The sequence below is a fragment of the Chenopodium album genome, chromosome 3, assembly GCF_948465745.1.
Source record: "Chenopodium album chromosome 3, dcCheAlbu1.1, whole genome shotgun sequence".
NCBI classification, from domain to species: Eukaryota; Viridiplantae; Streptophyta; class Magnoliopsida; order Caryophyllales; family Amaranthaceae; genus Chenopodium; species Chenopodium album.
The window spans coordinates 3,742,572-3,755,202 of record NC_137836.1 but is presented as its reverse complement, the minus strand read 5'-3'; the positions used below and the strand labels follow the sequence as shown (position 1 = coordinate 3,755,202).

General features: G+C 34.5%; 1 pseudogene; it reads left to right on the top strand.

The window, feature by feature from the left end:
- Positions 1-10,615: 10,615 nt before the first annotated feature.
- LOC145610566 (putative CCR4-associated factor 1 homolog 11 pseudogene) lies at positions 10,616-11,755 on the top strand (annotated as a pseudogene).
- Positions 11,756-12,631: the final 876 nt, after the last annotated feature.

The window sequence follows — 12,631 nt, the reverse complement described above, 5'->3', positions numbered from 1 at the left end:
GCCTAAAAGGATCGTTCTTTTAGGGACGAAAGGAGTAATATTTACTAATCACATAATAAAGAGAAATGATAAAACTCGTACTCCATAGTTGTTCTGGGAATACATATATACTTTTATTTTGGTAGTAGAAATATTTTCAATGGAAGTTTGTAATATGAAGGTAATTATATTGTATTTGAAATGTAAACTATATATGGGGGTATATGTGTAAAATTATTAGGAAAATTTGACATTTGCTACCAGCAAAAGTACCTTGCTTCACATTTACTACCGATTTTTTTTTTTTTTATCTTACTACCACCCAAATCCCAAAGTTATAGATATTGCTACCACTTAACGTAATCCGTTAGGATTCCGTTAAGTGGGACCCATTATTCATTAAATAATGATTAAATTTATTTTAAAAAAACAAGAAAAAAAAAACTTTTATAAAAAAAAAACTACAAGCACCTCCCCCTCCCCGTCAGCCACCCCCCTCCTTGTGCCGGCTTCCGTCGTCCATGCCAATGCCCAAACGCTCTCCCGACGCCGGCAAACCCCACCTCGACCATTTCCCAAACTCCAAGCTGCCGGAAACCACCCTGAACGAGTGAAAACCAAACCCTAAAACTCGTTTTGGGTGGTTTTGGGGGATGGATCTATGGTATTGGTGGCGGTTTTGGGGTGGGAGAAGGAGCGAGGGTTTGATTCAGGTTGGGAGAAAGGGAAATAGGTTGTTCTCGGTTGGGGGAAAGAAGAAAAGGGGTCGTTTTCGATTTAGGTTAGGGTATTGGTGGCGGAGGAATTGGTAGCGAGTTTATTGCGGCTGTTCGCAGCCTTGGTGGTGGAAGGATGGGTGCGCTGTTGGTGGTTGTGTGAAGGTGAGGAGGTATTGGTGGCGTTTGTGAAGGAGGTGGGCTTCTAGTGGAGTTCGCGGCTGTCGTGGGCTGCTAGTGGAGTTCGCGGCTGCCAACCCGACTACACTTACTGCTGTTGCTATTGTGTTTGTCGTTGTTGATGGGGGAAAGGGAGGGGTGGGTTCGCCGACGCCGGAGGATTGTGTGGGCGCCGTTGATGGGGAAATGGAGGTTGGATCGTTTGGGCACCGACGTTGATGGGGAAATGGAGGTTTCCTTCAACAAAGTTACGATCGTTGAAAAGGTATATCTTGCACTGTGATACATCTCTCACACACATCGTTGGAATATATATACAGCCTTTTCGGAGAGACAGTACATTCTAACGATTTGTTAAGCCATAAGGATGATTTTCACCTGATTCGCTTGAAAGCATTTGAAAACTTGACAATCGTTGCGATCCCAAATACTACCTCAGGTTCAATTTACTCGCAACAAAGGGGTATTATTTGTGAGACATAAAATATTCCTTTGTTGCGAGTAAATTGACCCATAGGTAGTAAATCTTTACCAAAGAACTAAGAATAGGGCAAAAGATGATTACATTATTGATAAACCTTAACACACAAACAAGCCCTATACATAAACGAACAACTAAACTAACTAAAACAAATTACTCCACCATAGGGAGACGAATGAATATCTACAAACAAGTAACAAATAATTTTATGGCTCAATAATGATTCTTAACACAAAGTATATTACTATACTATGTAATCCGACCTATTAGGTAATTGATACATGTATACATGAAAAGATGGCACTCGCCTCACGACTAGAGGCATGTCATGACCAAGTATGCAAAATACGAAACAACCATGAGGTAGGCATGAAATGTTAATGTGTGTGACGGGTTTGAGGCATTTTTATTTGGAAGAAGCATAAAGCACAACATGATATAAATCAATGAAATTTGGTTCAAGCACGCAAACATAACATGGTGGCTGATGGGGCGACCTTTGGAAAATTTTCAAGTAATACCCCATATTTTTATACATGTTTTATTTAAAATAATTATTTTGAGAAGTATTTAAAATAAATTGAAATGTTATTTAAAGTATTTTAATTATTCATTTTAATAAGTTTAGAAATATTTTATAAAAGGAAAGTTTATTTAATTAATTATTTTATTTAGGAAAATTTGTCTAGAAGGGACTTATATGTTCACTATTTTGTCTGGAAGGACCTTATATGTTCAAAGTGGTCTAAAAGGACCTTATAAGTTTGTTTTGTTGTCTAGAGGGACCTTGACGTCACATTCCGGTGATTGGCTTTTTAACTCCGGCGTTGATTAGTCACGTGACTCTCACGTGACTGAAAAAATTACCATCCCTTTTATTTTTTCCCCTTTTTCCCACCATTCTTCTTTCTCTCTCTTCTAATCCCCTTAATTTCTCTCTCCTCTGGTATTCTCTGAGGAATAATCAATGAAGGAGTGAAGATTAAGTCCATAATTCATTGCTCTCATCTTCTTCTCTCTCATTTATTTTCAGTTGCGCATTTGTATTTCAATTTTTTTTTTCTTTTTTTGGTCTCCAATGGCGAATGGGAAAAAGGGGAAAAACGTGGCAAGGAATTTATGTTCTTTGTCTAAAAAGTCTATAAAACTAGGTAAACCAACTAAATTGAACTTAATTTTGTAAATGGCAAACGAAAATTAGGGTTTTTGGAGTATTTTGCGATGTTGTTTTTTGTGAACGAAAATTGTTTGGTTGCATGCGTGTATGTTGAATTACTTGTTGGTAATTGGATTCATGAATTGAGTATTTGTTTAATGTTGAATTTTGGGAAATTATTTGTTTAATTGGATTCATGAATTGAATTTTGCAAACAATTTAACTTAATCTTAAAAGATTGAGATTTAGGGGAAAAAAACCCGTAAGCAATGTTCTTACCTGATGCGAAAAGGAATTAATCGAAAGATTCTTGCTTGAATTTCTTCAAAAACTTAAGGAACATAATTCATTAAATTGATGAACCCCAGTTCGTGAGGAGAGAGAAGCAATTTGGGGAAAAAATCTGGGCAAATAGGGGAAAAAAAAAGAGGGAGGGTAGTTTTTAATTCACGTGAGAGTCACGTGAATAGTCAACGCCGGAGTAAAAAAAGTCAAACGTCGGAATCTGGCGTCAAGGTCCCTCTAGACAACAAAACATACTTACAAGGTCCTTTTAGACCACCTTGAACATATAAGGTCCTTCCAGACAAAATAATGAACATATAAGTCCCTTCCGGACAAATTTTCCTTTTATTTAAATTGGGGTTTAATTTAAGAAAGTTTTATTTTAGTAAAGTTTTATTAGGGAAGGGATTAGAAAAGATTAAAAAGGGAAAGTTTAGGAAGAAGGGTTTCTAGAGAAGGGATATAAATATTCAACACTTGAGGCAAATCAAACTTTGCCAGGGTGGAGAAAACCCAAGGTAAACTTCTCTCCCTTTCTCCTAATTTTTCTTTTTTCTTTATCTTTCTTTTATTCCATTCCCCTTCTCGGCCCTCACCTTTACCGTCGGCCACCAACACCACCGGTAGGCCGCCGGCCACCGGCAGCACCAGCCGCCAGCAGCAGGTTGCCACCGGCAACAGTGGCTATCGCTGCTCGACCCTATTCAAACAAAAAAAATAAAAATTAAATATTTTGTTTTAAAAACTAGTTTAATCCTAGATATAATTATTGATTATGAGTTTTGTGATTAGATTATGATGTTTAATTATGAGTATCGTGTAAATTAATTTTCATATTTTATTTTTATGTGAAAAGCCCCAATTTTTTGAAACCCTAGATTCTTAAATTATTAATTATTGAAGGATTATGATATACAATGGTTTAAACCTTTGATTTAAGTGTTTTAAGGCCTAATTATAGCAAGTTTTCATTAAATTATAATGCTGAAATTTTTGGTAGTGCAATAAAAATCAAGTTTCTTCAAGGAATTTCAATTACCCATTGATTGGGATTAAAGTATGATGTTTTAAATATAATTTCAGCTTATTTTAATTAAATTATTAGGGGTTTAAAAATGGTATATATTGCTGAAAATTTGTGTAGAGAGGATTTTAATACTCTTCTATGATTTTAAATTGTAGGAGACTTCGAAGTGAATGATTTCTATTAGTCGTGGCGATTTTAAGATCGTATACAAGGTACGTTCGCGTACTTAGCATAATTTTCTTGATGTAGTAGCATGCTAAATGTGTTTAATTGATTACAAGTAGTATCATGCTAGATTTGAAATGGAAATTATGATTTGGTTGTTATTGGTGATTGAATTATGAAGCATGATTTATTAGTGATGGATTAATGGATGGAAAATTATAGTTTGGAATATTGTTTATGAACCATACTTTTGTTTATGGCATGTTAGAGAGCATGTTTAATTAAACTAAATGTTTAAATTGGCTTGGAATATTAAAAGAGAATTTTATTATAGTTCATATAACTTTTTATTGATGCTTTAAGCATGGGAAAGGAGCTATGTACGTGTCTATGTACACGAAGAATAAATTGTATGTTGGTGTCTTAGTGTCATTGTACAAGAGGAATAACTTAAGGTGTTTTTAACACCAAGGGATATGATTTGTGGCGCTTTATGCGTTTAAGGTGTCATTGACACTGGGGGTGAGCAAAAATTCCGGGTACCCGGAATTGGAATTGGAACCGATCCGGAACCGGTGGGTCCGAAGCTGGAATTGGATCCGGTGGTTCCAATTCCGGGTAATAAATTAAGGAACTGGTTGCAACCAGTTCCAATTCCAATTCTTGATTTTTTGGACCCGGAACCGGTTGGATACCCGGTTAACTAACATATGCTACACTAAATAAGTTTTTTTTACAATAAAATTATGTTAAATGTATCTAGTTAGTAAAATAAAAAAAAATATTTTTAATTCCTAACATAAATAAAATATCTTAATGTACATATAAATACAAGTGTTAAACGTTAAAAATAAAAATAAACTTAAATAAGTATCATAATTTATATTATATTTTAATAATTATTTACATAAGTGGGTACCCGGAACCGGAGCCGGTACCCGGTGGTTTCAATTCCAAGTCCTAAATTTTAGGACCCGGTTGAACCAATTCCAATTCCGGTTCCGAATTTTAGGACCCGGTTCCAATCAATTCCGGGTCCGGGTCCTAAAATTTTGACCGGGTACCCAGTTTGCTCACCCCTAATTGGCACCGATTTAGATTTAAAAAGGGTTCAACATTAAATTTTATGTGGTCACTAATTATTCAAGAATTAAATTGGTATGTTTGATTGTTTGAATAATTATTGTTGGTTGTATGATTATGGTTTGAGAGTCATCACCAAGTTTAATAATATGTAAATAATGTAAAGTGAAAGAGATTACGCACCAAAACTCTTGGAACGTATATACCTTGAGTATGAACGTATGGGGAGATCGAGTTATGGGGTTTTATATTTAACCATAACTTCTACTGGAGTACAGGAGCTGTACATTCCTTGTATTATTATTATGCGCAGGAATTCCGTCACTTACTAGTGGTTATTGATGCTGGCACAGTTAGTTTCCGTGTCAGTAACCTCAATTTATTGGGGGAGGTTAGTTGGGAAACCCATTCGATGCGTAATCAACGCTAAAAAATTATGTAGTTGTCTAGTTGAGAAGTTTGTTGGATGTTGTATGCTTGAAAAACAGGCACAACAATAAATGCATGTTAGTGTGTTAATTACGCTTATGTACTCAGTTTTGCTGATTGTGTGTGTTTGGTGTGTTTGTTGGCCTTGTCTTTATCTTGGCCCTATGATGACCCATTTTTAATGGAGAGTAGTGGAAACAAGTTGAGAGAAGTTTTTCAGGTGATGAAGCATATTCATGAATGGGCATGAGTGAAGAGCGAATCATGCTAGTTTCAATAAGTATATGATGTGTTTAATGCTTTTATGATTTATGATATTATTATGCATGAGACTAATGCAAAGTTTTGAAGTTGGTTTGGTTTTAATAAGGGTCTATTTCCAAGTTATATGCTGATTTTATTTTACTTTGTTTGACTTTGGTTTGACTTTACTTTTGTTGGTTGACTTTTCAAGTTGAATTGTTTTGAACGGTTTTGAAATTAGTCTTCCGTCGTGTGTCTTTGATAGTTGCCTTAGCCGTTTTCACGGTGGCGGTCATATCTTAAATGTTCCTATTTAAAGTTTTAAACAGGGCAAAATAGGTATTTTAAAAGAAAGGAATTTCTAGAGTGTTACATTTAGCTCGTGATTGGGTCATGGGCTTGGCCTATCTAATCCCAAAGAACGTGGGCTTGGCATGAGGTATGGCCTTACATGGACTGCACCCATTATACTCCCTACGTTTTTTTAAAAGCTACAATCTCTTACAATTTAATAATATATCTTTACCAATTAATGTCCCTACAATTTCTTACTTTATCAATTATGACTTCTTCAATGGTCTCTACTCCCTCTCACACCACTTACTTTTCAATAAAAAAAAAAATAATAAACTTATATACTCCACTAACATCTTATTTTATTAAACCTCCCAAAACTCCGCGCGATCCCATCTCTAGCTTAAAAAAAAAAAAAAAAAACGGAGGAAGTACATGATAATTTATTGTGAGCTTGCCTCTCTTTCTCAAGGCGAGTCTGTAAATAGTGGCAACTTTATTATTTTTATCTTTTTAAGTCATCTTCTTCCTCCCCCTTCCATTTTCATCATTCCTTATTTAACCTTTTGACTCATCCATGGAAGACAAGCCCCATCACCATATTCAACACCATTCCCAGACACCACCAGTACCACAACACCATCAAATCTGGCGACTTCGCCGTTGAAATTAATGAAAAACCCTAAGAAACATATACTTTCTCCGTTTCTTTATACTTACAACACTATGACTTGTACACTATTTATGTGGTTCACTTTGACTCGCTTTGATGATTTATATGTTAACAAAAATATAGTCACGTGGGATTATGTTAGATTCGTCTCGATTTGTACTATTTAAATATCTAATGTTTATAATTTCTATACATTGGTAACTAAAGATATTAATGATTGAAAGCATGTATCGGCAAAGGGTAAAAAGAGAAGTGTTGCAACAATAAAAAAACAGAGGAAGTATGAATTAAGGGTATGGTTAAACCCCAAATAGAAGAGTTTTGCCATTGTTTGAAATTTTTCCCTCCATTGTTAAAGAAATATTCGATTTCCATTGTTGTAAACCGCTCAAAATTCATGGTTGAGGAAAGAGAAGTTGAGAGTGGTGGGTATTTTTTAACCAAAATGCCTTTTTTAGAAACATACAACGTTTCTTATGTTGAGAAACTTATATTTTCCATTTATTGTACAATGAAACATTGACACAAGGAAAGAGATTTTTAGCAATATTGTTGATGTATTGTTGTTTTACTTGCTTATTTGAACACCTTAATCCCATAAGTGATCTCGGCTACATATACCAACACGAAGATTTCCCAGGAGGTCACATATCCTAGGTTTATTCTCAATCCTTATGGCTGATGTATGTTGATGTATTGCTGTGGACTATATAAATAGTTGCGGTAACGATGAGATACAACAGAGGCTAGTCCAAAAATCAATAATGTTTATGGTTAGATAAAGATACAAAAGAGGAGAGGCCATACTTGACGCTTTGCTTAGAATCCAAATGATTGCATTCCTTAATTTCCTGATCAAAGTATGTACTTATATTATTAATTATACACATGAAGACTTTAGGCTATAGTTTTATCATCTAACATGACAAACAATTAATTAAAGCTAAACGAAAAAGTAGAGAAACATCAAAACACAACGTACCAAAACCACTAGGTTCATTTTAAATAATAATATTCAGTACTATGTGATGCATGAACATTAACTATATGATTAAGCATAGGCTATTAAAGTATTAAATAAAGTTGGCAGCCAAATTATATAAATGTTGGATGTTTGGTACCAAACAAATGAATCGATATTAACTATCATGACATTCTTATATTGTTATGCAATTATCATAAATTATGGAGATGATCACAAGCGTCATGCAAGTGGTGCTCAATTTTCCATAAATTAGTTTGTTGAACTACTTAAGGCTGATTTATCAATTAATATTCGAGAGTAGTAGCCGGTGATTGTCACAGTAAAACTTACATATGTCAATAATAGTCAAACGACACTTACAAACAATTACTAGGAAATATAAAATTCCAACACAAGTACAAATCATCATAGAACTACTTACATCGCAGATTTGATCAACAATCGCCTTACTAAAAAACTTCATCCGAAGCAATACAATATGTGAGTTAGCACTAATTCGGTTTGAGATCCACGGATGAGTAGTTGTTTGGGTGAAAAAACTCATATGACCTTCTAGATACTTTCGGAGACGATGAAACCCTAACTCTTCAAACTTTAGCACACGAACAAACAAAGAAAAAAAACCCTAATTGAATAAACACCATCATAAATATGAGATCCATTTATTGAAAGCAATAAAAAAGTTTTTTGGGGCTTACCACCAGTAAAAACACCAGTGGAAGCCCCTACAAAAAATTTACAATTGAAATCAGAAGAAAATAGATGAAAGAGAAAGAGAGAAAAGGAAAAGAGTGAAAGAAAACCTTCAAAAAAAGCAGAAAAAATCTAGCAATGGAGGCTAAAAAAACCCTTCCAAAGGGAAACCCTATAGGGAACCAAAAAACCCTCCCAAGGTAAAAACCTGAAAAATTATGTTATTCGATAGTGTACAACACAAATACACAATATACGAAATATTCAGTGCTCCATTTTTATGATTTTAAAATCATCCACAATAAACCTAATTAACTAATGCACGCAATGATCAACCAAACATCATGTTTAATGAAGTGGATGAAATAACAGTTATTCGATACAATGACATTGACTATGAAGCCTAAATATAATCGATCTTTTTTCTTGATTATTCATTTGGATTATTATATTGAAGCAATTAATTTATAAGTTAAGCAATTAATTTATAAGTGACACTTTCAATCAGATAATTAATTTTAGTAAAAAGAGTTAAACTTCATAATTAAAATCATGGTAAAACTTTCATAGTCAATAGAATTATTAAGTCACTTTCCCAAATCATTCTCCACTGTTTGAAAGTTTCTATCTTTCACCCCCCCTCTATAAGTAATGTTTAATACGAAGTAGTAGCTTAAAAGTGGTTCCTAGTTAAACTAATTCAATGTTTTTTTTTGTGCATACTACTGATGCAAGGATAAAACTTTAAAAGTGGAGCAAATACATAGACTTTTCATCAATACAATGACTTGTTTATATCATATCCTCATCGACAGTTGAATCCTATTCGATAATATATCTTTAGTTTGTAATTTGTACATTCGATCAAACAATTATTAATTCAATTATAATACAAAGTAGAAAATAGTAACGAGTTTTAGAAGTCACGCTATTACTTACATATGTTAATAATTTTTAAAAATTTACTTTTCCGTTATTTCACCATGTTTAGAAGTTACCGTCCCACGTCCCCACTCTCCTTTCCTCTCTTTCTTTCCACCTCCATAATAAAAAAAACCCAAAACCTCCCAATTTCTTCCACTGTTCACGTCTCCGCTCTCTCTATTTTTTCTATTTCCACTATAAAAAAAATCTATTCGATAGTTTATAACTCAATATACGAAGTATTTTGTAAGGTTAGTGCTCCATATTTATGATTAAAAAATTAGCCACAATAAAACTAATTAACTAATGCACGCAATGATCAACCAAACATCATGTTTAACGAAGTGGATGAAATGACAGTTATTCGATAAATGACTTTTTTTATAGCACATCATCATTGACTATGAAGCCTTAATATAATCAGTCTTTTTCTTGATTATTCATTTGGCTGGATTATTATATTAAAGCAATTAATTTATAATTGAAACTTTTAATCATATGATTAATTTTAGTAAAAAGAGTAAAACTGCGAAATTCAAGTCACGGTAAAACTTTCATATGTCAATAAAATTACTCCGTATTTACTTTCCCAAGTCATCTCTACTCTTTGAAAGTTACTATCTTTCATCCCCCTCTATAAATAATGTTTTATATAGCTTAAAAGTGGTTCCTAGTTAAACTAATTCAATGTTTTTTTTGGTGCACACTACTAATGCAAGGATAAAACTTTAAAAGTGGAGCAAATATATAGGCATTGTTTGGTTGACAAACAAATTCATGGGATTTTTGATTTCCTAGGAAATGGATTTATGCATGTTTGTTTGGTTGACAATAATATAGGAATTGGAACTTCCTAGAAAGTTCCACTTCCCACAAAATGGAGGAATTAACTTACCTAGTCCCCCCTAGGTAAGTGGAACTTCCTATAGGAAGTGGAAATTCCCACATCCAACCAAACAATTTTTAGAAATTCCTAGGAATTACAATTTCATAGGAATTGAGATTTCATGGGAATTTCTACTTCCCACATCCAACCAAACAAGGCCATAGACTTTTCATCGATACAATGACTCGTTTATATCATATCCTCATCGACAACTGTATCCTATTCGATAATGTATCTTTAGTTTGTAATTTGTACATTCGATCAACAATTACCGATTCAATTCTAATAGAAAATAGTAACGAGTTTTAGAAGTCACGCATTACTTACATATGTCAATAAAATTTTAAAAAGTTTACTTTTCCGTTCTTTCTCCATGTTTAGAAGTTACCGTTCCACGTCCCCACTCTCCTTTCCTCTCTCTTCTTTCCACTTCCATTATAAAAAAAACCCCAAACCTCCCAATTTCTTCCTCCTCTCTCCCCTGTGACCGTCAAAACCCTAGAAATTCAAATTTTCCAAAACTTCACAGATAATTAATTCCAATCAACACTGAAGAAGTGAAAATTGAAGAACCCTAACAATTCGATAAGTTCTGGATTCTTCATGGCAATTGTTCAATCGATTAAGATCCGAGAGGTATGGTCTGATAATCTTGAATCTGAGTTTTTGTTGATTCGATCTTTGATCGACGATTACTCCTTCGTTGCCATGGATACGGAGTTTCCCGGCGTACTTTTCCGGCAATTCGGCAGCGAATCGCGGCCGAAGTACACTTCTCCGGGGAAACACTATTCACTGTTGAAGCAGAACGTCGATGCTTTGAAGATCATTCAATTAGGGTTAACTTTGGTGGATTCTAAAGGAAATCTGCCCAATCTCGGAAACCCTAAGATCGGCTACATCTGGCAGTTCAATTTCAAGGATTTCGATGTAACGACGGATAATCAGTCGCCGGATTCCGTCGAGTTGTTGCGGAATCACGGCATCGATTTCGCTATGAATTTGAAATCTGGAGTTGACTCAGTGAAATTCGCTGAGTTGATGATGTCGTCTGGTTTGGTATGCAACGATAATTCAATCACTTGGCTGACATTTCACTGTGCTTACGATTTCGGTTATCTGGTTAAAGTGTTGACTCAGTCGCAACTGCCGAGTGAGCTCAGTGTGTTTGTTAAGCTGGTGCGGATTTTCTTTGGGGGGAGAGTGTTTGATGTTAAGTACATGATCAGGTTCTGTGATGGGTTGTATGGTGGATTGGATCGTGTTGCGAAGGCATTGGAGGTGAAGCGAATGGTCGGGCAGTCGCATCAAGCCGGTTCCGATAGCTTGCTCACATGGGTTGTGTTCGAGAGGATTCGAGAGATTTTCTTCAAGAAGCCTGGCAGCATTGACAATTATGCTGGAATGTTGTATGGGTTAGAGACTTCTTAGTAAATTCTCTTCTTTGATCATGCTCTAATGTAAATTAATGCCTTTGGATATGTCGTCATTGATGATAGTTTCAAGAATATAGTATAGTCCAGTTTTAATTTAATCTGGCTTCATTTCTTCTTTGATTTTCGTTTTTTAAAAATTCTTTAGTTTATTTTTTCTTGCTTATGCTTTTATATTCTCTTTACCTTATTTATATTGCTCCTACGATTCCTGAGAGAAATATTGAGACTAGAGCTGAATGTGATATTTTTGTGGTTTTCGCAGACGGTGAGGAAGTCGAAACTGCTTTATGAACTTCTAATGGAAATTGGGGATTTGGGAGGTACAAAAACTGAGTGCTTTTAGATGCAGTATTAGTGATATTCAAGTTTTGGGACTGTATTTGTGTAGTAATTTAGCTTGTTAGGGAGCTTGGGTGTTTTATTGATTGAATAGGATTGGAAGTGTACAAATTTGTGTATTGAAAAAAGAAAATTGGGTAAATTATGGATATATAAATGGGTCTATCTTGGTTTCTGTTTCAAAGGTGATGGAATAATGGTGGAAATTTGGAACAAGGAGTTATCTCAGCTTTACATGTCAAATTTGGAACAAAAATTGTGTAAATCACTTTACAACAATTTTCAGCTTTTTAGAGATTTAGACAACCAAACTAGTGAAGGTATTTTTGAAATTTGATGTTGTTATTGTTACTTGTCTAGAGTTTTCCATCCAGTTATTCATGTCGAGAAAGAGGAAAGGGAGCTGGTGTATATGTTTTTGTTTAATCTCGTATTTATAATCAGTTAATTTGGAGCAATGGTATTTGGTGTTCCAGATTGTTATCCCTTCCCTCAAGATTTATATCTATATCTATGATAGGGTGAGATTTTGAAGAGTTGGATATAGCTGGAAGCCTGGAAGTTTGAGCTTTAGCTTTAAGAAGTCTCTCCGTCGGGTTGAGAGAAGTTTATCGAGAATGTCTCCAATGGGTATAGTTTGACATGTTAGCTGAAGGG